The sequence below is a fragment of the Gopherus evgoodei genome, chromosome 20 (assembly GCF_007399415.2).
Source record: "Gopherus evgoodei ecotype Sinaloan lineage chromosome 20, rGopEvg1_v1.p, whole genome shotgun sequence".
NCBI classification, from domain to species: Eukaryota; Metazoa; Chordata; order Testudines; family Testudinidae; genus Gopherus; species Gopherus evgoodei.
In genome coordinates this window covers 14490777-14515638 of record NC_044341.1, presented here as the reverse complement: position 1 = coordinate 14515638, position 24862 = coordinate 14490777, and the positions used below count along the sequence as shown (strand labels likewise).

Below are 24862 nucleotides of genomic sequence, written 5' to 3'. Positions count from 1 at the left end.
GGGAGGGTATAGTGACTTGATGCCAGTCCAGATAATTATGTTCCCGCTGTACTTTTCAGTTGCATGTGAAATTCCTCACTTCCGGTCCTGAACTGTTGTGAAGCGCTGCTGTGTGCTGTTAAATAAATGCAGGGCTCCACACCAGAAACGGCTGCATTTGAGGTGCACGTACTGTGGTGCCTGCATGTATGGAGCATGTAAACCACAATTGTGTCCTTCAGGGAGAAAGACTTAAAAGACCCAAACTTGGGCTAAATTCATCCTTGGGGTATCTCCATGGACGTCAGTGACTGGCACTCAGATATCATGGAGATGAGCACCTAACTCGAGCAGTAATGGGATTTAGGCCATAATGTTCTTGTTTTTTCAGATATTTGATTTAGACTCTAGCTGAATTTTCATTGCCATTCTCAAGCCCAGACTCTTGCCCTGCCTGCTGAACCTGTTGTGCGTTTGTCTCCTGGTTCTCGGGGTACCTAATGAGATGTTAATTAGCTGCTTATTGCTGAAGTAGAGAAGACTCTAGGAAAAGAGACACTGTCTGAGGGGCTGCTGCCATGAAGAGGAAAGGGAAACCTAGTGTATAATGCAACAAATCATTCCCCAGGCTAGACAATCTCTCCGCAGCCAGGTTGTCCAGTGGTTAGGGCACTTCCATGGGACTTGGGAGAGCTGAGATCAAGTTGCTTAGTCTGTGCCTCAATTTCCCAATGTGGATAATAGTTGGCCCTACCTCATAGGCGTGTTATCGGGATAAATAAATTAAAGACTGGCCAGGGCCCAGATACAATGACGATGGGCACAACAGAAACACCATAGATAGATAGGTATAAAATACTGCAAGTTTCTGTCTCGATAGAGTGAGGGCAGAAGTAGCTCTAAACAGGAACGCCATATCCTAACCACCCTCAGTTTGGGGGAAATTTTGGATCTAGATCCAAACTTTGCAACTTAGGGATCATCTAACCAGTGAAAAGGGGATTAAACTGACTTCCTGACATTAGTTAGTCAATATCTCCTTGCACTTTCCACAGGAATCACACGAGTTAACCCCAGGATCCTGGTCTCCTTCCACCTGGTGTAATTCGGCCCCCGGCATTTCATCCTGCAGTTCTCACAAGCTACAGGAGTCAGTCTTATGCTGTTGCAGAGTGTTGCTGTGCTCTGTCAGGCAGCTCCACCCCAGAGATCGCTGCATTTTAGTGCTGGTGTAAACTGATCTCAAAAGGCACTGTAGAAGCATTCGGTTTGGAAGTTGTGATCATTTATGTTGCAGTTAATGGTTTGTAATTCGCTTTGCAAAATATAGTGACCAGAACTGGGTTAGTTACTCCGGATTTACACTGGGGAAACTAGGAGTAAAGCTGGGCTCCATGTTTGTGCCCAATAAGATTTAACATCCGGCATCCCCACAAGTTTAAATCCCAGTCTTGTTTTGAACATCTGTCCTGTCTCATCTAACTCTGAGTTACATGATCATTGTCCTAATTCTTGCTGTCCGGAGCCTCCCTAAATCTCATTCCCACATGGTGTTTACATTCCAGCAGCACAGCGGGATGGCTGGAGAGGGCCCGTTCCTTCGGCACAGCTTCAGGGGGGAGCGGGTCCGGCTGCAATCACTGCCTTGCAGCCAGTTGCTTGTTTGCACAGTGGTTATCAGGGGTGCCCCGATATGCTGTATGCTGGCCCTGGGTGCTGGCAGTCTGATCTGAATGCTGGGACGGGCCGTGGGAGGGTGTCTCTGCTCCAGAAACAGTCCCACATGGTGTACACCAGGTTCCTGTCTGCTCTGCTGTCCCAGCCTTTTTAGGAGGATTTAAAACCACCTCCCCCTCAAGCACCCTCCAGTGAGAAAAGCACCCCCTTGGCACCACACTGAAATTAACTAACTGCAGTGAAAATTCGGCTTGTTCCCTCTGGTGGCCCCTTTGCTCTGCTCCACCCTGTTATGGCCTCTCCAGAGCTGGCTTTCTGTTACTAGAGTGGGGACCACGTGGGATCAATTTGACAAACCAGTTGAGAGAAAATAAGAACCGCTCCAAATCCCAAATCCAGATGCCTCAGGGACTCTGCACAGGTATTTTTCCCCTGTTATTTTTTCCACTGCCTCAATTCTGACTGGAAGAGTCAAAATCTCATAGGAAGGTTTTTTCCCTGGTATTTCCAGTCCTGGTTGCAAGCAGGAATGACTGGGGAAGCTGGTTCCCAGCATCGCCAGCTCCGGTGTGCAGACCTAAGTGGTTTGGAAGCCTCAGATAGGCAGCATCTGTATGGGGGAGGGGGTTCCAAACCAAATCCCTAGAGCAGGTATGTTCAACCTTCAGGCCAGGGGCTGCTCGTGATTTTTGGGATTCTAAACCGTGGCCCTGGTGGTGACTGTGTTAAGAACGACGGTTACAAAGCTATTTGATGGTGAATTGAAAAAATGTTTCTCCCTTGGCTTTTCAATGGAAGTGTCTGAATGAGCCCAGGCGCTACAGGGAGGCAGATCTGGACTATTCCTCACCAGTGACCTCGCCTGCCCCAGCTCTGGGCAGCGGCTGTGTGTTGTGTTCTGGAGCTGCTCTCTGTCTGCATTGCAAGGGAGGGGAGAGGGCGCTGGCTGATTGGGCAGCTACTGATGGCTTTCTGCTCCTTTTAAAACATGTAACCAATGAAAGGGGGCAGAACAGGCCTGAGGCTGTTCCCCAAAGTATTGATTGGGGCCCCTGGACCTTTCTGAAATAACACAGTTGAGCCTCAGGCTGAGAAAGTTAAAGCTTGCATCAAGAACGCTAGTAATACCTAGCATCCGAAGAAGTGAGCTGTAGCTCATGAAAGCTCATGCTGAAATAAATTTGTTAGACTCTAAGGTGCCACAAGTACTCCTGTTCTTTTTGCGGATACAGACTAACACAGCTGCTACTCTGAAACCAGTAAAACCTAGCTCTTATCTAGTCTTTTCATCTTTAGGTGTCAAAGCACTTTACAAAGGAGGGCAGTATCATTGTTCCCATTTTACAGATTGGGAAACTGAGGCACATGGAAGGGACATGATGGTCACCCAGCAGGCCAGTGACAGCATCTGGAATTGAACCCTCATCTCCTGAGTCCCAGGCCAGATGTTCCCACATTGTCCAGTTAAAAATCTCTATTCTTAAAACAAAAGTCCCCACCCATGTTGCAGGCTCCTCCTTTGCAAATGTTGACTTTTTAAAAATAAAAAATAAAAAAATGAGGTTCATTGTCAACTGCAAGCATTAAAAAACCAAACTAACAAACAAAAAACAAAAAACAAACACCTTTCTCCCTCCCTTTCCGCCCCCCCCCCCCCCGGCCAGGTTCTGGCAAAATCATGGGACTGGCTAAAAATCACAAGATTTTAAAGAATAGGTTCTTTTTATTCATTTTCTGAGCAAAGATTCTGACATAATTTTCTGACTCTGGTAGCTGGGGCTTTAAGTACCCCACCAACTGCTGGGAGAGTTGGTAGCAATGAAATAAGTCCGGTCAGTTTCACATTTGTTTCCCAGCCCTTTTGCTTTCCCCGGCTCACTCCCTAGCAGGAGGTCACAATGTTTGGGTTGCAAATCAATGGCAGAGGAATCATCGTTCATTTAAAGGGACCCACTTCCTTTTCATGTGATTTGTTGCGGGGAAACATAATCAGGAAACATTTTAGCAAAAACTTGACAAACTTTAAATCTTGGAGCCAATTTTGTTCTGTTATTGGGTAAGATCCACACCTCTGCTGGCTGAGGGGACAAACCCTGAGTAGTTCCCTCTGGGTGCTGCGGAAGGGAAAGTTCACTCCCCCCCCATCCCCGCCACCATTGGCATCATTTTTCCCCTTCCTCTGGGTCCTGGAGGGAGCTGTGGGGGACAGAGAGGAAACGTGAGGGCACAGGGCCAGTGCAAGGCTTGTGCGGATCCTGTGGGAGGGAGTTTGTGGGTCGTGGGGCAAATTCCTCTGCCTGTTCTTTGCAGTGCAAACCCTCAGGAATGTTGAGAGTGAAACTCCCCTCTGGCATTTCCAATCCTTCAGGCATGTTGTTCCCATGTCAGAGAGAATCTCCCGGGCTGATCAATAATTCAGCCATCAGTAATTCTCATAGTAAATTAGGGAGTGGGAATGGGGAATCCCATGGCTGACCCCCATTGATACCTCTAGAAGATCCCCCAGTGTTTCTGTTCTTTGCTTGTTATTAAAGGGCCAACCATCTATTTGATGCTCCTTGTAGATTTCACCCTGCAGCCCTGCACACATGCTGGGGGCTGCTGGGAAATCACCGATGCCTCGCTGTTCGTTTCTAAGTGAGGAAGTTTCAGAATGACCGGTGCGTGCGGAACTGAACAGCAGCCTTTCCTGTGCTTAATTCATAATGAAAGAGGTGCTGAGACTCAAGCAATGTTTTTCCATTCGTAACGGATGGAGCAAGCCCAGAGGTGCCAGGACTACGAACTGCCCAAGCGAAGAGGTGCCTGGCACAAATTAAGCACTGGCCCTTTTCAGGAAAAGGAAGCCATCCTCGCCCAAATTGGCAAGAGCTCCCAGATCCACGTCTTCAAAATGATGGTCGATAGTCTGGTTGTGGTCAGTTCTTCTGTCTCTTTGCACCTGTGCAGGTAAACCCGTGGCTGTTTGTGTCTGCACACTTGAGGCTCTGCGTTTCACATACTTAGTGTGAAATTGATGCCCGTGAGCACCAGGCTTTTGCGCGACGTAAGCAGTGCCTGAGCTTTGTGCAGACTTTTCGCACAGCTACCAATTTCACCTGCAGAATCTTCTGCATTTTCTTTTTTAAAGGCCGTTAGCATGGGGGGTTGTGGCAAGGTTTGGTCCTGTGCTCTGTAGCTGGCGGTCACTAGGGAACGCTGCTTGTCTGGCATCACTTGCTTATTGCAGCGAGTTTCTATGTACCGTTAATAATCCTAAATGTAATACCCACAGGAATGTGCGTGTGAGTGTCCGTGCGCACGCGGGCGTGGTATGTAACTCAAATGCAAAAAAGCATCTCACGGGGTCAGACCCTGTTGCTTTTTATCCAGGACTCATCCTGAAAGCTGATTTCAATAGCAGCCCGGTTGTTCCTTCTGAGGAACAAAAATGAAATAAAAGGCACACCCCACCCCCCACCCCCAAAGCGGAGACTGGGACAAAGTCCAGGTTGGAGTCAGTTTTTGGGCCCCCTGTGCACCTTTATGGGTCCCCTGGAAATGGAGCCATGGGGAGCCCTGTAACCGTTATAGCCCTGCCAGGTACCTATTGTATCTAATCCTTTTTTAGAACAACTACTAAGCCCTTTACCGTGATAAACCAGCAGCAGGGAGTTCCGTGGGTTGGTTGGATGCCATGTGAGAGATTCCACTGGGATCTTTTGCAGCCTTTTAGGTTTCCTTCAGTGCTCCCTGGACCTTTTAAGATGGGATCCAACAAACAGGGGCTCCCATGCAGGCTGTGATATCATTATTGTCGGATACTGCTGGTGACTATTGCAGTAGTTTCTAATATTGAGGGTGGCTGGCAGATGCTAATATACCCGTTCTTTTTATTGTCCTTACTCTTTTCCAACCCCAACCATCCCATCCTCAACAACAGCAGCTTGGGGTCTCAACAAAGATCAGGGTATGACGCTTCTTGGGGGGCCCAGGGCTCGGAGGCACGTTGCCCTTAGTGAGTGAATGTCTTGTCTGTGCCTGCTATGGGTCAGGTCCCCAACTCCACTGGCCATAGGCAACACAAGCACTGCCCCTCTCGGCCTACGTAGGGCTCTGGTGTCTCTCTGTGGGTTAGCAATAGGCACGCTCCAGCCCTCGAGCCCTCCAAGGATAGGTCGGGAGTAAAAGACCTGTGGCATGGGTCAGCTGACTCAGTTCAGGCTGCGAGGCTAAAAATCGCTGTGTAGACATTCAGGCTCAGGTGGGGACCCGAGCTTTGAGACCCTCCACCTGCACAGAGTCCCAGAGCTCAGGCTCCAGCCAAGCCCAACTATCTCCACAGCGACTCTTCAGCCTCCGAGTGCGGGCCAGCCATGGGTTTTGTATCCCTGTGTAGATGTACCCACAGTGTCTCCCTGGAGTGTCCAGCCCCTGATCCACTGGGCACTCTCAGTATTCATGATCCACTGCTCCCAAAGGAACAGGACACTCTGGCGTACCAGCTCCACCTCAGAGCATCGCTCCGCTTAACTCACAGCACTTTGATATTCTTATAGTGAAATCAAGTGTACGTTTATTTAACAGAGCACGAGAGATTCAAAGGATAGCAAGTAGGCGTTTTGGAAACAAACGGTCACATATAAAATAAAATCAGACCATGCATTCTAGAGCCTAGACTTAGGGCAGGTCTGCACGTACAATGCTGCAGCTGCCCTGCTGTAATGCTTACATGAAGACACTCCTATGCTGATGGGAACATAAGACCGGATCAGACCCAAGGTCCATCTAGCCCAGTATCCTGTCTTCCAACAGTGGCCAGTGCCAGGTGCCCCAGAGGGAATGAACAGAACAGGGAATCATCAGGTGATCCATCCCCTGTCACCCATTCCCAGCTTCTGGCAAACAGAGGCTAGGGACACCATCCCTGCCCATCCTGGCTAACAGCCATTGATGGACCTATTCTCTATGAATTTATCTAGTTCTTTTCTTAACCCTGTTATAGTCTTGGCCTTCACAACATCCTCTGGCAAAAAGCTCCACAGGTTGACTATGTGTTGTATGAAGAAATACTGCCTTTCGTTTGTTTTAAGCCTGCTGCTTATTAATTTCATTTAGTGGACACTAGTTCTTGTGTTATGAGAAGGAGTAAATAACACTTCCTTATTTACTTTCTCCACACCAGGTCATGATTTTATAGACCTCAATCATATTCTGCCATATTCATCTCTTTTCCAAGTCGAAAAGTCCCAGTCTTATTAATCTCTCCTCATATGGAAGCTGTTCCATACCCCTCATAATTTTTGTTTCCCATTTTTGGTACCTTTTCCAATTCCAATATATCCTTTTTGAGATGGGGCAACCACATCTGCATGCTGTATTCAAGATGGGGGAGTATCATAGATTTATATAGAGCAATATGATATTTTCTGTCTTCTTATCTATCCCTTTCCTAATGATTCCCAACATTCGGTTCGCCTTTTTGACTGCCGCTGCACATTGATGGGAGAGCTTCTGCCATCTGTGTAGTTAATCCACCTACCTGACAGGCAGTAGCTATGTCGAAAGGAGACGCCCGCCTGCAGACATGGCATCGTCTAGGGGCTAGGAGCGGGGGTTAAGGGCAGTATAACTACATTGCTCAGAGGTATGGACCTTTCACATGGAGTTCTACCTACATAGGTCTGTGGTGTAGACCTGGCCTTAATTAACAAGATACTCTGCTGTCTAATAAAATATTGTTTACCCCAAATCTTTGCAGCACTTTACAGCCAGCCTAGGTGGGACCTTTCTTTCATGAGACAAGCACATTGCCAGTTTGCCTTCTAGGGAACAGATTCAGTGTGTCTCTTTGCATTCCAAGATATACCAGAAGGATCTTTATTCATAAACAGGGCACCCCCTGCTGTTTGCATTTTCCTGCGGCTTTCCTCACTTGTAGATTTCAGAGTCTCTCAACTCACACCTGGTTTAGCATGCAAATAGGTCTGCTTTCAGAGTAGCAGCCGTGTTAGTCTGTATCAGCAAAAAGAACAGGAGTCCTTGTGGCATCTTAGAGACTAACAAATTTATTTGAGCATAAGCTTTCGTGAGGTACAGCCCACTTCTTCGGATGCATGCAGTGGAAAATACAGTAGGAAGATATATATATACACACAGAGAACATGAAACACTGGGTGTTACCCTACACACTGTAAGGAGAGTGATCCGTTAAGGTGAGCTATTACCAGCAGGAGAGAAAAAGAACTGTTTGTAGTGGTAATGAAAATGGCCCATTTCATTACCATTTCAAATAGGTCTGCCTGAGGCAGACAATATACAAATGGCCAGACAGGGAGACAAGTTACCTCCTGCCTGCAAGGAACATCTCCAAGGTCTGTCACCTCCGGGAGCCCTGCCTTAACTCTAAGAGCTTAAGAACATCTCTTTCCAGTATAGATACAGAAATCCTTAAATATTATCCGTAGATAGATTGTGCAATAATTATGGCGACCAGTCAGCAACTGTCTCTCAGAAGAGAATTCACATGCCCCTTTTGGTCAGCTATTATGTAGATATTTGACCCAGGCATCCCTTATGCCTCTGCTAGTTTGCACCAAGTGGTCCCTGGGTCACACAGGGCCCCATTGTGCTGGGCATCGCACTAACTAATAACAAGAGACAGCCCCAGCCCCAGAGATCTCACAGTCTAAACAAGCGGAAAGGAAGGATAGCCAGCCCCTCTTTAGCGATGGAGAGCTGAGGCCCAGTTCCCTGAAATTATCTTGGCACTGGATGCAATGAATCATTGCAACCAATGGGAATTAAAAGCAGCAAAGAATCCTGTAGCACCTTTTAGACTAACAGACGTTTTGGAGCATGAGCTTTTGGGGGTGAATACCCACTTCGTCAGATGCATGTAGTGGAAATTTCCAAGGGCAGGTATATATATGCAAGCAAGCTAGAGATAACGAGGTTAGTTCAATCAGGGAGGATGAGGCCCTGTTCTAGCAGTTGAGGTGTGAAAGCCGAGGGAGGAGAAACTGGTTTTGTAGTTGGCAAGCCATTCACAGTCTTTGTTTAATCCTGAGCTGATGGTGTCAAATTTGCAGATGAACTGAAGCTCAGCAGTTTTTCTTTGAAGTCTGGTCTTGAAGTTTTTTTGCTGCAGGATGGCCACCTTAAGGTCTGTTATAGTGTGACCAGGGAGGTTGAAGTGCTCTCCTACAGGTATTTGTATATTGCCATTCCTAATATCTGATTTGTGTCCATTTATCCTTTTCCGTAGAGACTGTCCAGTTTGGCCAATGTACATAGCAGAGGGGCATTGCTGGCATATGATGGCGTATATTACATTGATGGATGCGCAGGTGAATGAACCGGTGATGGTGTGGCTGATCTGGTTAGGTCCTGTGATGGTGTTGCTGGTGTAGATATGTGGGCAGAGTTGGCATCGAGGTTTGTTGCATGGATTGGTTCCTGAGTTAGAGTTACTATGGTGCGGTGTGCAGTTACTGGTGAGAATATGCTTCAGGTTGGCAGGTTGTCTGTGAGCAAGGACTGTCCTGCCACCCAAGGCCTGTGAAAGTGCGGGATCATTGTCCAGGATGGATTGTAGATCCCTGATGATGCATTGGAGGGGTTTTAGCTGGGGACTGTATATGATGGCCAGTGAAGTCCTGTTGGTTTCTTTCTTGGGTTTGTCTTGCAGTAGGAGGCTTCTGGGTTCACGTCTGGCTCCGTTGATCTGTTTCCTTGTTTCCTCATGCGGGTATTGTAGTTTTGAGAATGCTTGGTGGAGATTTTGTAGGTGTTGGTCTCTGTCTGAGGGGTTAGAGCAGATGCGGTTGTACCTCAGTGCTTGGCTGTAGACAATGGATCATGTGGTGTGCCCAGGATGGAAGCTGTAGGCATGGAGGTAGGCATAGTGGTTGGTAGGTTTTCGGTATAGGGTGGTATTAATGTGATTATCACTTATTTGCACCGTGATATCTAGGAAGTGGACCTCCTGCGTAGACTGGTCCAGGCTGAGATTGATGGTGGGATGGAAGCTGTTGAGATCGTGGTGGAATTTTTCCAGAGTCTCCTTCCCATAGGTCCAGATGATGAAGATGTCATCAATGTAGCGTAGGTAGAGAAGGGGCGTGAGTGGACGAGAGCTGAGGAAGCATTGTTCCAGGTCGACCATAAAAATATTGGCATATTGTGGGATCATGCGGGTGCCCATAGCGGTGCCACTGATCTGGAGATATATATTGTCATCAAATTTGAAATAGTTGTGTGTGAGGATAAAGGCACAGAGCTCAGCCACCAGTTGTGCTGTGGCATCATCAGGGATACTGTTCCTGACGGCTTGTATTCTATCTGTGTGTGGGATGTTTGTGTAGAGAGCCTCTACGTCCATGGTGGCTAGGATGGTGTTTTCAGGAAGGTCACTAATGCATTGTAGTTTCCTCAGGAAATCAGTGGTGTCACGGAGATAGCTGGGAGTGCTGGTGGCATAGGGTCTGAGCAGAGAGTCAATGGGAATTAGGCATCTAAACACCGTGGAGGCTCTGGGCCAGAGAGACAGAGGTTATGTCGATGCTTCAGGTGGAGGTGTGATTGTAGCCTAGGTAGGTACACCTTGACCAGCCTTCATCCAGCTACAGGCACTACTGGGAGTAAAGCTGTAGTAGCACGGGGTAGCAAGGCAATATAAGCTTGCCAGGGCCTGGTTGCTAGCCCACGCGGCCATTGTAGCTTGTGTGAGGTAGCACCTACCAGCCCATTCACACTCCTGACATACCCCAGCTGACTGACCCAAGTCACCCAGTGACTGTGATGGAGGCAGGAATTGAACCTGGATCTCCTGAACTCCAGGCCAGGGGCTTAATCAAAGAGATACCACCCCTCCCTTCCTGATCGGTGCCCAAGGCAGACGGATCTGTTTTAATTCAGCAGCTTGCTCAGAATCCAATGCTGTTTTCTGCTCGTCGGTACCGTGTGGCTGGGCTGGGCTGGAACATTAGCAGAGCTGGCTGATGAGGTCATCTTGGCAAAAGAGAAACATGAAAGTGCTGGAGGAAACCTCTTGACATCAAAGTGATGTGCTCTCTCTTTTCCGCAGCATAGCGGGGAGTTACACATCTCCGTCTTTAGGATGGAGGAGGTAGTTACCATAGTTACTGTTGTCATGTCAATGGCTACTGGAACAGGGCCTAATAGCATTCAGGCAAGATTCACCACCGCATCTACCTGTGTTTAAAGACCAAGTGATTGATTTGTAAGTCTCTCTTCTCCCCTAGCTTACAACACTGTATTAAATTGACACGCGCAGCAGCTAAGATCTCTTTGCAACAGCAGTAAATTTCATTTCTAACCCAACCTTCGGGGGTGGGAATTGGCCAGTTTCTCTCTTTGAATGCGCTGAGAGACTCTGAGGGTATGTCTACATCTAAAATTTTGCAGCGCTGGTTGTTACAGCTGTATTAGTACAGCTGTATAGGGCCAGCGCTGCAGAGTGGCCACACTTACAGCAACCAGCGCTGCAAGTGGTGTTAGATGTGGCCACACTGCAGCGCTGTTGGGCGGCTTCAAGGGGGGTTCGGGGAACGCGAGAGCAAACCGGGGAAACGAGGCCCCGCGTGTCTAGCCCCCCAGCCACAAAAGAGCCGAGAGGTTTGGTCTGGGTGTTGGCGAACGTCCCCTCTGGTCTGGGGGGAGGGATTGGAAAGTACGCGCCGCAGCAGCAGCTCCCCGCCCGCCCGCGCGCAATGGGTTCCCCTGGTCTCCGCTTTAAAACGCGCTTAAAGACCGTGGCTTAAAAACAGCAACTGCAAACTTCCCTTGTAAGCAGAACAGCCCGAGGTTTGAAACTGCTGCCGCGGCATCTGCTCAGCCCAGCCGAGCAGGAAGTCCGTCCTCCTGCTTTGTTTTGAAGTGTGACTCCATTGCTGGCTCAGTGCAGTGCAGGGATCGGAGCCAGGAGAAGTGGATTTTTGAATGTATTTAGCTGAGCCGGGAGTATCAGATGTCCCCCTACGGTCAGCTAGCTTAAAGCTTAGCACTGCGAAGCAGGCAGCCAAATCCACCCCCCACCCTTGATATGTGGGTTATTCCTAAGGAGGAAAGTTTCGGAGACCAGCTTCGCCGCGGTTTGCTCTCGCGTTCCCCGAACCACTCTGCAAACCGCAGAGAAGGAGACCTGCTTGTTCGGGGAATGCAAGAGCAAACCGGGGAAGGAGACCAGCTTGATTACCAGAGGCTTCCTCAGGTATGCTGGGATACCTGCTTATTCCACGGAGGTCAAGAAAAGCGCTGGTAAGTGTCTACACTTGATTACCAGCGTTTGTGATGTAGACAAGCCCTGAGGGGAAACATTTGTTATAAAGGATGGCGAATGTCCGAGAAATAGCTCTGAGATGACCCGGGTCAATAACGCACCAAAAAATATACAACCTCCAATCCTTCCATCCTCTTCAGAGAGTAGCTAGAGTCTGGGCCTGATCCTCAGCTGTTGTCAGTCAGCGCAGTGCCACAGAAATCAGCGAGGCTATGGGAACCAACGATCCGACCCTCTGTGTTTTTCTGCACGTAACTGTCCATTTCATCACACTGGCTCGGTGCAGAGTGTGTGTGTCTAAATATAATAAAAAGATTGTGCGTATAGAAAAGTCTTATCGAATTTATCAGGGTCTCTTTGAAATTAACCAGGATTCCGTAGAACTTACACTAAATACCTATAGTATCAGAGGGATAGCCATGGATCTGTAAAAGCAGCAAAGAATCCTGTGGCACCTTATAGACTAACAGATGTTTTGGAGCATGAGCTTTCGTGGGTGAATACACAAATCAGATATTAGGAATGGCAATATACAAAAACCTGTAAGAGAACACTTCAACCTCCCTGGCCACACTATAGCAGACCTTAAGGTAGCCATCCTGCAGCAAAAAAACTTCAGGACCAGACTTCAAAGAGAAACTGCTGAGCTTCAGTTCATCTGCAAATTTGACACCATCAGCTCAGGATTAAACAAAGACTGTGAATGGCTTGGCAACTACAAAACCAGTTTCTCCTCCCTTGGTTTTCACATCTCAACTGCTAGAACAAGGCCTCATCCTCCCTGATTGAACTGACCTCGTTATCTCTAGCTTGCTTGCATATATATACCTGCCCCTGGAGATTTCCACTACATGCATCTGACGAAGTGGGTATTCACCCACGAAAGCTCATGCTCCAAAATGTCTGTTAGTCTACAAGGTGCCACAGAATTCTTTGCTGCTAAATACCTGTAGGGTTTTGTAGAGAAGAAATTACTTCCTATAGGAGGTTTGGTGGTGGTGGTGGTTTAACCATCCTATAGGATTCTAGAGAAAGGCTAGAAGTCTCTGTTAAATTCTGTAGGATTGGTCAAAAATCCTATAATCTCTTCAGTTCTATATGGCTCTTCCCTATGGGGAGGTGGAAGTGTTTGAGGTGGAGGTGGAATGGATCTCTCTGTGCTGCGGGAGGGGGTGGGACCATGGGTTTGGGAGGTGAGCGAACTGGTGGAGCAGTGGGAATGGGGAGGACTCTATGGAGGAGGGCATGCCTGGAATGATTGTATGGGAGTAGCGGAGTGTGGGTATATGGTGTGTCGGATGTGGGAGTGTGTGTTGGGTGTGTGCATGAATAGGGGTGCATGGGAAGTGGGTCTAAGGGGTACAGTGGTTGTGCAGGGATCCATGATCCCTGAACGTGTGCTTTCGCTGGGGCTAGGTGGTTAATCCTGGTGACTTGGGCAAATCCCAGTTTGGCTGATCATTACTTCCCCCCTTTCCAAAAGCTCCCCATGCAATTGCACCTTAAGCCAGCCTGCAGCTAGGGGGTGAACGAACAAGCAGCTTACTTTCCTCAAGGGGTATCCCAGCTCTCATATGGAGACCAGCTCTCACACCCCAAGCCCTGGAGCTCAAACACTGAGAAATTCTGGTGTGTGAAGGATCGACTGGTGCCAGCATACTCAGCTCCAGGATCTCCAGTGAAACATGCACTTAGACATACTCCTGGCAAGGAACAGATCCCAGCTGGTGCTGGTCACTGATGCAGATCCTTTGAGGATCTCCCCATGCATTTTACAAGGAATTATTATTCCCATCCTTGCCCACAGTCACAGCAGAGTCACGTCTGGAACCCTGCCTTCCTGGCTTAGAGCATAGCCACTGGCCTGTGGGAGCTGGGACTCTGTGGCTAGCACAGCCGACGTGGGGGAGCTGTGTTCAGGCTACTGCTCTGTCTTCTGCTGCTGGCCTCTCCGTTCACAAAGGATGACAGTGTAGGGAGAAGCCGGGATCCCAGCTACTGTGAGCTCCAAGCGTTGGATAAAGCCTCCCGGGATCCCTTGTCTCCGGTGACCATATTGGCCCCAGATTCAGTTTGTCTAACGAAGCCCTGGTCTGATGTGGGGAAGGCAGCTCGGTGCTAGTTAATGAAACCCTCTGCCAGTGAGATGTCATTTTATCAATGGGAGCTGCTTTTCCTTGGCTCGCATGGCTCCAGCCGGGTAATCGGCTCCCCTGTGCAGCTCTGCTCTCCATTCTGCGCGCCAGCACCCGCCCGAGAGCTGGGGGAGCACATGAGACGTGCAGCTGCGCCTCACCCCGCTGCACAGGGGTATTGCATTAGGCGGCTGGGGCTGGGGGTTGAGTTGGCAGAGGAGGGAACTGGGACCTCGGAGAGCAGCAGGGGAGCTCTGTGCAGCTGTCACTTGAGAGGGCGAGGGCTAGCGCCTAGAGCCCGCTCCTGCGTGTTGTTTAGCTGCTGAGGGGGTGAGCTGATCTGCCCTGGCCTGCCAGGGATCCTACAGCTCTGTACGCGGCAGGGCCTGCAAGGTTGCTGCGCTCCAGCTCAATTGACGGTGAAGGTGATACGGGTGCACCGAAGCATCAGCTCTAGGCATCGCCATCTACACTGCCTGCCCATCACCTTCACTGACACGTGTGCTGGGGAACCAAGGAGTGAGACCTGGGCGTGCCTGAGGAGCCAGATTCATGTGACTGAGGGGCTCCTCTCTCCGTGGGAGCCTGGCTACCACGTGTGGTTCTGTCCCCCTCTGGTGGCTGGCTACAGCAGCCATAACAGGCCACTACCTCACGTGGACGAGTTACTTTCTCTTCAGTGAAGAGGGGTCACGCTACTGAGGCTAAATGTCCAGGTCTGGTTCCTCCTCTCTGCATGCAAGCGGCCCTAAGTTTGTAACATACACAGAGAGTGAGTGAGCGAGCTGGAAAGAGAACCCAGGAGTCCTGACTCCCAGTCCCCTGTTCTAACCACTGGATCACACTACCTTCCAGAACCAGGAGAAGAACCCAGGAGTCCTGCCTACCCACTGTTGCAGCTCCCAGTCCACACTCTTTCACTCCACGGTTGTGGTTGGCACACTCGTTGCTTGGCCGTATTATAACCACACAGCCCCAATGTGCTCCACAGACAGGACATTTGTGATCAGAAAAGCATTGTCACCTGGACGTGGACTTCCCCCAGCTCTGAATATGCGGCTCAGTCTGATCCCTCCCTCCCATGGCGAAACAGGGAAGCTGCACTTGGCCCTGCTTTAGTGACTCATGCGGGTGGCCCCATGTGTGACCATCCAGGTGCCCCTTCCTGGGGCCAGCTCGGTAAGGAGGGGGGATTGTGGATGAGGCCCAGAATTGGGAGTCAGGTTTCTATTCCTGGCTCTGCTAGGGACCTGCTGAGTGGCACTGGGCAAGCTGCTGCCCTTCTCCGTGACATTTCCCCTTCTGCACAACGGGGTGAGAACACGGACACGCTGCAGAGGCAGAGGGGAGGTTGAATCCATGGGCAGGTGTCAAGCTCTTTGAGATCCTTGGATGGATGTTGCTGCAGAGGGACAAAGTATTGGTGGGGAGCCAGCTCAGAGACCCCACTGGCCATCCCTCATCTGCATTAAACTAGAGCTGGAGCCCGCAGGAGAATCTCTTATCCACGTCCCCCTCTGCTTCCCGGGTGCTTTCGAAAAGGCTTGAAAATGAGAGAAGCCGCAGAGACAGAGACAACTCTCCCCGTCTCTGGTCGCTCTTGTTTCCTAGTCTCTGAGCAGTGGAAGCGTCGCACAGCTCCGTGGCACAGGCAGCCACAGGTGGTCATGATGGGGGCTTGTATGGGCCCTGAGCTGACGGGCACTCAGCAAGAGCATATTGGCAGCTTCCACCTCCACCTCGCCTTGTGATGGGCTGGCTTAGTCCTGGGTCGTTTCTGGTATATGAGCCACAGCCGGATTCTACCTGGGGCTGGTGGGGAGCAGCTAACAGAACCCCAGGTAGTCAGGGAAAGAACTCTAGGCTGGCATTTGCCACCTCACAACTTTCATCTGCGTGGCTGTCGCTGATCGTGGAAGGTACGTCCCTGTATAGTGTGCAGCCGCCCTGCGGCATCAGAGACTCCCAGAGCCAATGCGTTTGCAGAGGCTGCAGCACATTGCTGGTAGGCCCCAGCCAACCACACCTGCGAGGTTTGTGCCTGTCCCAGGTGTGTGCCATGCCAGTGCCCTGGTGCCAGAACATTGCTCCTAGGGAGAGACACGCTTGTGTGACATCCAGCATATTGTTCCCAAGGCCTCGCTGCATGCCAGCTGGTTCCTGCTTAACCATGGGGGTAAATATCTGTCACCCATTGATAGGAGATTCCTTTTTGATGGGGGGACCCCAGCCCACAGTAGAGTCCGTTGAGGAGAGAACGTGATGTAAGACAATCTCTGCTCTGCCACAAACCATAGCAACTAAAGACAGAACAAGGCACTTCTTTGAAATAGATCCTGCCTTAACTACAGGAATAGTTGCAGGGAGGGATAGCTCAGTGGTGTGAGCATTGGCCTGCTAAACCCAGGGTTGTGAGTTCAATCCTTGAGGGGGCCACTTAGGGATCTGGGGCAAAAATCAGTACTTGGTCCTGCTAGTGAAGGCAGGGGGCTGGACTCAATGACCTTTCAGGGTCCCTTCCAGTTCGAGGAGATAGGCTATCTCCATACATTTAAAATTTACAGCTGTAACGCAATGGAGAGAATGTATTCCCACCCCCACAATGTACACAACCATCAAAACACCAGGACCCACTGAAGGGATTGAGCTATTATTATTTGTTTAACAAAAGCATGTAGAGCCCCCGACCCAAATCCGAGCCCAATTGTGCAAGGTGCTGCATGGAAACACAGCAGGAGACAGTCCCTGCTCTAAGGCAGGGATTCTCAACCGTTTCTCTCTGAGGTCCCCCAACATGCTATAAAAACTCCACAGCTCACTTATGCCAGAACAATTGTTTTTCTGCATATAAAAGCCAGGGGCCAGCATTCAGGGTAGCAAGCCAGGCAATTGCCCAGGGCCCCACGCCACAGGGGGCTTGGAAAGCTGAATTACTCAGGCTTCGGTATCAGTTGGGTGGCAGGGCTCGGGGTCCTGGGCTTCAGCTTTCTGCTCCGGGCCCCAGCAAGTCTAATGCTGGCCCTGCTTAGTGGATTCCCCTGAAACCAGCTCGCGGCCCCCCAGTGGGCCCCGGACCTCTGGTTGAGAACCACTGCTCTAAAGAGTTCGCAAGCTAAACAGACTAGGCAGGCAAAGGCAAACTGATTTGCCCAAGGTCACACAGTAGATCAGTGGCAGAGCCAAGAATAGACCCGAGGTCTCCTGAGACCTGATCAGCTGGAACAAGCAGCTGCTTAGGGCAGTTGGTTTAATGCAGATATTCTCTGGGTGCTAGCTGAAGCCCCGAGGAGCTGAATGAGTGAAATGAATTGGTTGCTCTGGCTAAAGGAACTCCTGGCACTGCTTAGATGAATAACTAAGAGCCTGTTCCTGGTCCCACTGAAGTCCACAGCAAACCCCCTAGTGAGTGTGTGGCTGCGGGATTGAACAATAGCATCAGTCTGTGCGAGTGAGCACATGTACCAAGCCTGAGCAGCGTTCTAGGGCACCCTGATTTGCTTGTCTCTTTCCCAGCTGGAGGGTGCAAAAAGGGAACGGTCACAGTGGGGGTTAGTGTTTTCACAAGCATTTGCACCTAAGTTGAAGCAGCTCTTGGCTGACACTAAGGAGGTTAAGAGGGACCTCACCCTGCTTCTAGAAATCCAGTCTCCCTAGTCATCCCCTATGCAGAAACAATCACGGCTTGTTTACTATGATAACGATAGTCTAGAGCAGTAAATCCCGACTCCCGGGTTCTAGTCCTGACCCTGTTACTAACCTGCTATGCAGCCTTGGGCAAGTTGCTTCATCTTTCCCTTTCTGTCCAATAGGGCTCATGAAACTCACCTGCCTTTTCAGAAGTTTTATGACTTGCGCGTAAGGTGACCAGACAGCCAGTGTGAAAAATCGGGACAGGGGGTGGAGGATAATAGGAGCCCATATAAACCCCCCCCCAAATATCAGGACTGTCTCTGATCACCCTGCTTGCACGATGAATGTGTAAAGTGCTATGAGATGCTCTGGTAGAAACGGCCACTGACTCTGTGAGGGTGCAATGGGATGGCTCCTAACTGCAGAGTTCCGCTTTGCCCCATCATTCGCCTCGTGCGGAGTGAGACCATGGCATGTCGCGAAGTGCAGGCCCTCACATGCCACGAAGTGAGGAATCCCCAGAGCCACTCCCGGGGTCTGGTTTGACATGGTGCTGGTGCAGGATGTTCTGCTCTGTACACAGGACCAGTGATCAGAGCAGGCAGCCCAGTACCATGCGGGGTGGTGGTGGGGCTTTCACAGCATGCTGGGCGGGAGACAATGAACCAGCGAGTCAGCCTGCTATGAATTTCACAGCTGCGTCCAGGAACAGAGCCAGGCTATGAATCTGTTTCCTAAATTGCCTTGCCAGTGTCCAGGCTGCCAGTCCCGATCTCTTCAGCCCCAGCTCTCCCCTGGAGCAGGCCTCTGCGGCCATGCCAGTGGTGTGCTCGTGCTGGCGCCGGGGCAGGACATGCCAGTGAGCTGATGCAGGCCGACACGCTTGGCTGTGGCTCCTGGCTGGGTTAGCTAAGTGGCTTTCCTGGAAGGGCTGTGGTCATTCCACTGCCCCTTGCAGCTGGCTTTTGTGGGGTATTTCTTGTGAGCTGCAGACACTGAGAGACCAAAGCGCCATCCCCGGGAGATCAGTGCTGTCCCCTGTGACCCATGGGCTGGGGAACTGGCTGTGGAAGTGACTTTGGGGACGATTCGTCTCTTGCCAAGTGGTCTGTGCAATGACTCCCTGCCTTCCCCCGGCACATGGGGAGCTGTCCTATTCTATGCACACCAGTGCAGGGGCTCACAGGATTCATTATAGGGCCGGCTACATCTTAACACAGAGAGTGTCTCCTTGACGCCTCCCCACCTCTCGCCTGACCCCCAGTTCCCTGATCCCCTCTCCACCCGGCCTCCCACCTTCCCTCCTTTCCGTAGTCACACATCTCTGGGGCAGTGACAGCAAGAGCTGACATGGCAAGTAACAGGCGGGACGTGCCTGACATATTTTTAGCTTCCTTGATTGCAGCGTAGCAGCTGGAAAGAGGAAGGAACTCGTGCCGTGAGGTCAGCTGGCTCCGCGCCCCCCATTGTCCACTGCCCACAAGTGCAGAGCATCTGCTCTCGAGCTTTGTCCCAGCTGGGTTCCAGCGTCTCCCCGCCGCCTGCCTGCTCGTCGTTGTCACCGCTCTAACCTACGATGAAACAGCCTCAGAGGCAGTATAGGTGAGGGCCACTACTGGCCGGCTGGGATACTGATCCCCCGACATCGGACTCTGGCATCATGGGCAGTTGCCTGAAAGGGTTGGGAGAGTGAGGGAGTGTTTTGGCATCAAACCCTTCCTGCCCCCCGGGTTCTCGGGGGGTGTTTTATTCATGGTGAGTTGGCTCTTGCACCTGTTGGAAACTCCCCTGGGAGAGGGGCTGGGGGTGGGGGAGCTGCTGGCTGGTTCTCGCCCCCTCCCAGGGAAGCTGGCAGCGTTTGCAGAACGCAGACCGTGAGGATGTGAAGTGGAGAGAGGATTGAGAACACAGCAGGGAATTTGGTTTCTTGAACGGATCCTTTTTGTGGCACAGGGATGCTGGGGGGGGGGTCTAGTTCCAGATAAGCACAGAGCAGGGAAGGGAGTCTCTTGCTCCGTCCTTTGGTGTCATGCTGTGAGCACCTAGAGTGTGTCAGGATTCACATGGAGGGGAGAGGGGTAATGAAAACGCTTTGTCCTTCCATCCAAAGATCTCAAAACATCAATGAACTGAGCCCTGCAACCAGCAAGCCCCCCTCCCTGAGCTCCACCCCTATTATCCTATCACAGCTGGGGAAACTGAGGCACAGAGGGGCTATCAGGACCTGATCGTCAGAGGCGCTGAGCACCCACGCCGCCCATTGGCTTCGGCTGGAGCAGTGGGTACGTGTGTCTTCCGGAAATCAGGCTCTAAGGGATTTGCCCCAGCTCACATAGCAAATCAGTGGGAGAGGCCAGGAGTCCTGATTCGTGTTCCCATGAGCAGCACTGCCTTCCTGGTAGGGACTGAGGGCTCGTCCAGACTAGGGGAGGAAAATCGATCTTAGATACGCAACTTCAGCTACGTGAATAACGTAGCTGAAGTCGAATATCTAAGATCGAATTACTCACCCGTCCAGACGGCGCGGGATCGATGTCCGCGGCTCTCCGTGTCGATTCTGGAACTCCATTGGGGTTGATGGAGTTCCGGAATCGATATAAGCGCGCTCGGGGATCGATATATCGCGTCTAGATTAGACGCGATATATCGATCCCCGAGCAATCGATTTTAACCCGCCGATACGGCGGGGTAGTCTGGACGTGGGCTGAGGCTTCAGATGTTGTTGGTCTGCCTTCCAACCACTGTGTGTGGACTGTCAATCTCTTTGGGACAGGGGAGTGGGCTCCTCCCACACCACTAAGCTTAAAGGGCTCCCGTCTGTGAAAAGGGAGAACAGCAACCGAACGAGGATACAGAATTATTCTGCCTGGCAGATCACCTCCGTGCACCTCTGTGAACCTACTATTGCAGCTGGTTTTAATTAACACCTCTGCTCTTAGCACTGAATGCTCGTGAAGGTAGCAACACCTTATATATTTACCTGCTGCCTTTACATTATCTTACTGGAAAAAGCAGAGCTTGCAAATCTCTTCTCTCCAGCAGGATGGGGCTGTAGTTATTTATTTTCAGCACGAAATCAGAGCCCTGGGATTTATCCGACGTGGCAGGAAAGCACTTAAGGAGCAGTGGAATTTCAAGGCCGCAAGACTCAGTGAGTGTGTGTTTCTCTATGTATGAGAGCATAGGCCTCGCAAAACTCTAACAGCTCCCGCAGGGAGGAGATATTGACTTTCGTTTTTGATCAAGTAAAGTATCGTTAGGTTTTGCATTGTCGCTGACAAAACGGTAAACGCCTTGTTTTTGAGCCGAGGATGGTCGACTTCCATGACAGTTTTGCAGGGCTGAACTATTACGGAGGTATCAAATGTACCGGTCCGCCTCTTTTACCATTACAAGGCTGGAAATAGGAGAAGAAACTATATTTTCCTTGCCCATCAAAAAATATTACTCCAAATACAAGTAGGCTGCTAGGATTATCTGTCGAATCTAATCTATCCTGTTAAAAAATATATCAAGAAAACACAAGGGGGAGGGGAGTGGATTGAAGCTAAGCGTGTAGGGACAGGAAGGGGCTGCAGACACAAAAGCAGTTCTTGATTGGCAGCCAGAGAGTGAGGATTAGAAATATTCCTGAGATTGGGCACATCCAGTTCTGGGCTTGTTAATGCTCAGGGCTGAATGTTGCCTCTACCCAGGGTAGTGCCCATACTATGCACACCAGTGCAGGGGCTCACAGGATTCGTTATAGGGCCGGCCACATCTTAACACAGAGAGTGTCTCCTTGACGCCTCCCCACCTCTTGCCTGACCCCCAGTTCCCTGATCCCCTCTCCACCCGGCCTCCCACCTTCCGTCCGTTCCGTAGTCACACATCTCTGGGGCAGCAACAGCAAGAGCTGACATGGCAAGTAACACGCGGGACGTGCCTGATGGGGCTTCATAGTGTGGTGCCACTTTAGACCCCAAAGGCAAAGCCCTGCCCCTGAATCCAGCAAGGAATGAGCCCATAAAACACCCGCTGAGATGATCCCCAAACACTGCAGGTTGATCCCTAAATGGAATTAGGTGCCTAAACCCAAAATTTAGATCCCGAGAACCCCTGTTCAGCTGCTGTCTAGCCCTGCAGGCACCTAAATTCCTATTGTCCTCTGGAAACTACTAGTTCTCTAGAACTGCAGAGAAGGTAAATGACTTGCTACTGCACCCAGCTGGGTCTGTTGTCCTTTAGTCCAAGGGGTAGATGTTCCATGGACCATGTGCTGGGTAATAACATGAGAAGAATCCACGCTTGGAAAACAAAATTGGCTATTTATTAGGAGAACTAATTACAGAGATGTTGCAACTGCAGCCAGCATTCCAGCCATGTGCACACAGACTGGCTCCCTGGTGCCTCCTCCAAAGTCTTCCGTCTGGCAACCCATGCTCCTCCTTCATAGGACCCATACAGGTTGTGAGAGCAGAGACCTGAGCTGTTAGACCTGCAGATCCTGAGTTCAAGTCCTGGTTCTGGTGTGATTCATCTAAGAATTGTGTCCGCATGCCTGGATTCATTATACACCTGTTCGCAGTGCAACCTTTTTGCCTTGTGCAAAATTGAGCATATACATAATAAAGAACAATAATTCAGAAACCAGAGCCTCCTGCTGTAAACAGCCTCCCAGTTGTTAAAATGTTGGTGTCCACCCTTCACAGCCAGAGTCTCGGCAGCCATGGAGATTCCTAGACTAAGCAGTGCTGCTGTCAAGCACTGGGAAATAAGCCGTTGTTGGTAAAGCACCTGGGTGCGCATTGTTCTTAATTCTTCTTTCTTTCCTAGAGACTTTGGGCACCTGAGAAGGGGTTGTCACTAGGGAAATACAGGCTGTTCTGGAGTCTGTCCAAGCCTGACATTGATCCTGAAAGCAACACGCTGTGAGGTTTGAAAGCAGCCATTATCCTTGTCCGTAGGTTTCCTTGCTCGTCACAGCCTCTGCCCTTGCAAGTCCCTCCGCAGGCCGGAAGCGAGACAATCTCAAACAGGCTGTTTCTGTAGCATTTTCTGCCCTAGGCACCGGGGGGAGCTCTGGAAATCTCACAAGAGAGGCTGTTTCACACCCTGCGTTGCAGATTCCAGACGAGAGTTTGGCTGTACGGCTGGGAGGAAGGAGGGTGTGATGGCTAACAGGCTTGGCAGAATTTGATTTTTATTTTGGTATAATTTTGACGGATAACGTCAATGTTTATTTTTACACTTTTTAAAAATTACTTGTATTGATTTTAAATTTTCACGGTTGCAGAAAATTCTGCCGGGGCGGCCAGGCGATATTTAATGACAGACAAGATTCAAAGAGTTTGAGCTTTATAACTGTTAAAACACAAATAGGCAACACTGCATGTCAACATATACAATGTAAATATCCTTAAATCAAACCGCCTGCGTTCCCAAGAAGTATTTGTCTTACGTCGCCTAGCTGGACATTTTGATTACTGTGGATGGGAATATTTGTTCCCCACTCTGTGGCTGCAGAGTGAAATTAATGTTTACTGACATTCATTGATAAAAGTCTCAACCTTCCAAGCCACATTTGGGAGAGGGAGCCATGACCGTGGGTTCTATTCCCAGCTCTGCCCCATGACACACACCTGTCAGGGATGGTCTAGGACGGGGGCTCTCAACCATTCCAGACGACTGCACCCCTTTCAGGAGGCTGATTTGTCTGGCCTACCCCCAAGTTACACATCACTTAAAAACTGCTTGCTTACAAAATCAAACATAAAAATACAAAAGTGTCACAGACTGAACATTTGCTGACTTTCTTATCTTTACCATATAATTATAAAATTGGAATATAAATATTGTACTTACATTTCAGTGTATAGTAGGCAAAGCAGTAAAAACAAGTCACTGTCCGTATGAAATATTAGTTTGTACTGACTTCACTAGCGCTTTTTATGTAGTCTGTTGTAAAACTAGGCAAATCTCTAGATGAGTTGATGTACCCATGGAAGACCTCCTGATTGAGAACCACTGGTCTAGGTTTACTTAATCCTGCCACTGTGTGTGTATGTGTGTGTGGGGGGGTGGTTTGAACTAGATGACCTCTTGAGGTCCCTTCCAGCCCTACATTTCTATGATTCTATGCAATCATGTCACTGCTTGGTGCCTCAGTTTCCCCCGCTGTGAATTGGGGATAATGCCTACCTCACAAGGGTGCTATGAAGAACAGCTGTAAGCACATTGAGGTCCTCAGAGGAAGGGGACGACAATGGTCTTTTGAAGGTCGTTTTTTTGGTGGTCGGCAGTGACGTTTCTAGGTGCTGATGTCATTCAAGAGGCCCACGAGGCGCCCTCGTGTTGCAACGCTGCATCAGAACGCGGCAACATCTTGATGCTATGGCCAAGCCTCCTTGCAGCCACTGTGTCATTCTGCACCAGTGCAATCCCCACGGGAGTTCTTCCCCTTGGCTGTTCCTAGTGAGGTCCCCCTTATGAAACCCCACGTGGTAACAGCAGCACCAAATCCCACCAGTTGCAGAGCCATCTTTAATGGACTATTCCTGGCTGGTCTTTGAGCCCAGTGTTTCGTAATTGCACTGCCTGGCCTCCCCAGGGGAGGGGGGCACACGTGGTGGCACCAGGTTGCTGGTGCTGGAGTGTTTCAATCTGTTGTGCCAGTGAAATGGATCCAGGGCACAAGGACTGGTTTGCACGCGCCTTTCCTGGGTGGGGGTGGGCGGGGAGCCGGCCACGCTATGCACCGGCTCAGGAATTTCTGGAACGAGCTCTCCTTGTTTGATTTCCCATTCCAAGCACAAGTAGCCAGTGAGTCAATGGCTGGAGTGGCCTGGGCTGGTTCCAGTAACAGGGAATGAGGTTGACAAAGGGCCTGCCCATCTGGCTCTCGTTACTGGGAGGTTGGAAGGTCAAATAGATGGAATGTGACCATATATGGAACTGTGGAGTCTCTAATAACTAAACTGCCAGGATCTTCTGCTAACCAGCCACGCCTGGGGGACAGTCACCCCTGTACAGAGGGCCTGCACAAGGCAACTCTTGTGATTTTCTTGCGAGTCTCGCAATAGTTGGTGTAAAAAAGCTCCTGCTCCAGGAGGCACGTGATTAGGTGAGCATCTCAGTGTTCATTTTAAGAAAAAGTAAGGGTCTGGCTGTCAGGCTTGCA

General features: G+C 50.2%; 1 protein-coding gene and 1 long non-coding RNA gene across 2 annotated transcripts in view; one reads left to right on the top strand and one right to left on the bottom strand.

The window, feature by feature from the left end:
- The window catches only part of SDC3 (syndecan 3), a 173535-nt gene that overhangs the window by 131168 nt on the left and 17505 nt on the right, over positions 1-24862 (top strand). The gene's annotated exons all lie outside the window — the stretch shown is intronic.
- Positions 10890-23445, bottom strand: LOC115637704. The gene is made up of 3 exons (XR_003997332.1): positions 23346-23445; positions 20092-20094; positions 10890-10901 (listed from the first exon to the last, which is right to left on the bottom strand). It is a non-coding gene; the product is annotated as an uncharacterized LOC115637704 (long non-coding RNA).